This window comes from Phasianus colchicus, chromosome 1 (assembly GCF_987193195.1).
Source record: "Phasianus colchicus chromosome 1, bPhaCol1.hap1.1, whole genome shotgun sequence".
Taxonomy (NCBI): domain Eukaryota; kingdom Metazoa; phylum Chordata; class Aves; order Galliformes; family Phasianidae; genus Phasianus; species Phasianus colchicus.
In genome coordinates, this window is record NC_143436.1 from 42,571,253 (window position 1) to 42,575,878 (window position 4,626).

Genomic DNA, 4,626 nt, shown 5'->3' on the forward strand with positions numbered 1-4,626 from the left:
TTTTTCAAATGTTATTAATAGATAAAAAGTAATCCAGTGATAAATGCTTCCAGACTACAACTACTGTGTGTATCTAGGCTAGACATATATATCTCAGTGTTTTGTTTTTTTTTTAAGTCTGACTAATTGTCTTTGTCTTTAATGAGTCTCTTTTAAAAGTCTGCTTTATGTTTCTCGAATACTTAATCATTACTTTGCTTCATCTATAAATTGATAGAGTTTAAACATACACATATGTACCAAAGTGACACTACCCAAGAAACACTGGGCAGAAATCTAATTATTTGCCATCATTCAGATAAAATATTTTCTCCCCACTAACAAAAACTATCCTTTCTTGCTGTACATAAGGAATGAAAGGTCTGTGGAAATGGAAATTGTTTCAGTGTACATAAAATACATCTAAAAGAGGACCATAAGAGAAAATATCCCTACTCAGGCTCCCATAGTGGCCTGGGTTATATCAAGAAGACTAGTAAGCCTACTCATATGTGTAAGCATTACACACATGTTAAAGACTAGGAGAATGGTGTCTCTTGGATGGAAGCTCTTACAGTGTAATGAAACACCTTTGTGTATGATGCTATGTCAGTAGAACAGCATGTAGATTCAGTACATATAAAAAACAATTATGGAAGTAATATTGGAATCTGTCTTACCTTTTTCAATTGGTTTCAGAATTTCAAGCTCCCTAATAACTTTAAGCTAAGTCAGAATGAACACTTTCCCTCTTCTCATCATCTCACAATAATTCATTCCTTTAACGGACCACGAGTCCTTCAGACATGTCATTGGTATTTATGTTAGAAACATTTCCATTAGCCTAGAATTTGAAGTTTGCCTTGGATTTAATTAATTATTTCAAATGAAACTGCAGATAGTTTAGGACATTTCAAATAATGGTGATTTGGTTTCTGGTTATTTGTTGACTTTTTGGATATGTTGTGTCTTGAAAGTATGGTAAATCACATGTCCAGATTTCAGTGAAACCCAAAAAATGCATTTTCAGATGATGTAGCTACAAAGAGTGTGTGACAGCACAAGCTTATCTGTATTGGCCACTGATAACCTGCACCATCTGTCTTGCCTCTGACACGTTAGCTGGATGAGAAGAGATGGGGCAGCCTCTAAAAACAGGAGTCATTATGAGAAGAAACAGCAGCCTCACAGGAATCAGGTATTTCTTGAAAAGTTCAAGAGATTGTGGTTTTTTTGTTTTGTTTGTTTTTCTCCTTCTTCTTCTTTTACCTGCTTTAATGTCCAGTATCACAGCAAGCATGGTATTTTGTTAGTGATTTAGAGAATGGCTCAAGTCATTCTACCCTTAATCAGTATATTATTGGTGAGGACTCTTGAAACCCCATTCAGCCAGCCAAATACCTTTCTTCCCCCACTTCTGTAGCTTAAGGCTTGAAACCTGGTCAACTCTGACACAGTTGCACTGCTTCAACACTTTGTACCTATCCTACTGCTGTGTCCTCAGTATAAAACCTTTCTCTCTTTGTTTCCTGGTAAACAGCTTTGAAAATGCCAAATAGTAGTCTGATTTTGTTCTGTAAATTATTCATTGTATTATACTGCATACATACTATACGTTCATATGTATTCAGTCAGTTAAGAAAGATTAGTTTGTGTGTGTATGCAGAAGAGGTACTCATTTTTGTATACTTTGTAATCTGTATTTTATACAGGTCTGCACATGGCAGCCCTCCTTTCCTAGGGAAATGTTAGCTTTCTGATACAAAAACTTGTAAAAATATAACCTCTGATGCAATAAGAGAGCTGGAAAATCAGTTCAAATTCATTGTTTTATTGAGAATATTCATATGAGCAATTCATGTCATGCTTGTGAGCTATGCAGAATGTTTCTGGCTACTGACTAGATGAAGCAGGAATTTGAAACAGCAGAGTAACTCTCTCAGCACTTCAGAGCTTAGTATAAAAACACAGACGGTGCAGGAGGTGAAAGGGAAAGCACATGAAAAAGGAGAAATGCTAATGGAATACCAAATATGATACACATGGCTACTACTAACCACTCATTCATATCATTAGGTGTTTTTAAGTGGTTCTCCATTTCAGTTAGACAACAAAATAATGTGTAAAAGGAGTGCAGCCTTCCCTTTCATGGGTAAAACTCCTTTATGAATAATGTCTTTTACCTCTTTCCTTACACAATTTCAGTTTTTTCCTTTCTTCCTCAAGTGATACTCATCTGAAATATAATTACTGGGAGCCTGTGGCACTCATGCTGAGTTGAATACAATTTCAACTATGCCATTTTGACTTAGCTTCTTTAGCTCCTCCTGAGAACAGAGTTTGAAGCTTTAGCGTAGTGGTTTCTGCTTCCTCAGATGTGTTTGGTTTTGTTTCTTATCCCTCTGGTTTGAAAACTAACATTGGCACAGTTGATTGAAGTGCTCTGCAAACCAACTGTAATCTTCTGAAAGCCATAATTATAGCCTTACAATATCACTTGCTGTGGCACATACCAGACACCGCTACTATGACATATCAATGCTGATGCCAGTTTCTTTATCAGAATCATGGGAATTTCTAAGCTACATAGTACTGGTCCCAGAAAAGATCCCTGTTCTAGCATCTCCCAAAAGTCTGTGAATGTCCAGAGGGTCCCCAAAAGCTAAATGTAAGAGATTCAAGAAGACAAGCAATATGATCCTTCTAGTTCCAATGTAGCAATTTTCCTGCCTTAGTCAATCATCTCTGTCAATTATGACCTCAATAAGGTCATAATAATAGTGCAAGTATTGTGCAGCAGCTTTTACTGCCCCATTTTGTTGCATCTTTTTCTGAATATGAACTCTATTTTCTTAAGGAGTGTCTACCCATGAACATTCGCCTTTTGTGATCACACAACATCCTCCACAAAATGCGTGTCTAAAATTAAACTACAGATGATGTTCAGAAAGGTTAGCCTTAGCCTAAGTTGCAAAATCCCCCTGGAATCCCTCCATAGTAAATGTGAAAAGGAAATGTCTCTTTTAATGCAGTATTCCTCAGTCTGTGCTCTGGAAACAAGTAGTGGTCTGGAAGACATCTGATGGTAGTTCATGAAAATGCTGAAAACGTTTAACCATCCCATGCAGAAAACACCTCCAAACTATATACAGAAATTCCTACACATGAATACAAGCAAACAGTCAATCTGAGGATATTTAAAAGTAATAAACAAATCCTAAAAGGGTATTTCATTGTAAATGAAAATAATTATAACAACACTCCATAACAGAGTACTTAGTGCTTTTTAATTTTTTATTTTTTTTTTAATTTTATTTTATTATTATTATTATTTTTTTTAAGATTTGGTAGACCATCAATTAGAAAAATATAAAGGAACTAAATCTTAATTTTGAGTCTTTCTCTTCCAAGTGAATTCACAAAGGTATGAAGGTATGAATGAGACAAAATTACCTTACATAAAACTTAGCTGAAATAGCAAAAATAGCAAAATTAATATTTATGAGGGTGTACATCCAAGACAGTAAGCTCAATGCTCGTTACTTGATGGCTTTGGATGGTTATGATTATATCATATATTTCAAAAAGATGATTTGAAGAAAGTGTTTTTTAAAAAAATCAAGAATTTCACTTCAGACTAAATGGCTGGAGCCTATTTTTTTTTCAATAAATCTGGTGATGCTAGTTTTCAGTGCAAAGGATTAATATTAGAAGCACAGGTCAAAAAGACCTATGCCACATCACATAAAATATTCTGAATTGTGGACCATAAAAAATCTAATCTAATAAGAGAACTTTGTCATTTGTTATTTTGTCAGAAAATTTTGCTAATTACAACAGCTATATAGTTATTTATATCAAGTGAAACTCAGTCCCATGTGGAAGGCACAATAAGGATTTCTGTTTAACAGATGGTTTTCTCATGCTTTTAATTCCATTTGGAAATTTTAGCTTTGTTGTGTATGAAAGAAAGATCAAGAAATTCTTATGAAGGTCTTTCTGTCCATTCCAGATCTACACCCAGAAGCAAAACTGATACTGTGTGCAGTAAAGGGATTATGTAAAAAAAAAAATAATAATTGTCTCTTTCAATCTGTCCCTTTGGGTGTTCAGCATAATATTTTCTAATTTTAGAGTTTTTTTTTTTCTTTCTTTTTTTTTTTTTTTTTTTTTCCTGCTGTTATCACTCTAGATCTACTTATGATAGGCTATAACAATCTATCTTGTGATCATAAATCATATCCTAGTTAAGAGTTTTTTTTCCAAACACACTGTGGCTAACTTCTGATTCCATTCTCAAAGTTGCTCCTCAAGACATTTGTTTCTCTTAATTTAAACCATGTCATCTTATTTCATGAAGTTTCACACATATATGAATATATTTCCCACCATAAGCACTCTGGATATTCATTGTTCCAGGAAAAAAATAAAAGACAGAATTCTCACTGTGTGTATGAGTGAAATACCTGACTTCTTTGGCATTCTGGATTTAGTTAAAGGTAGGGAAAGTGCTTAAATTATATATTAAACATCAATTCCAAGGAAGGAAGAGAAACATAGTCAGCTGCTTTTTTTTTTTTTTTTTTTTTTTTAATGATACTTATAAGGAACTGAGTTGTCTGACCAGAACATTAAGCTGAAAATAAT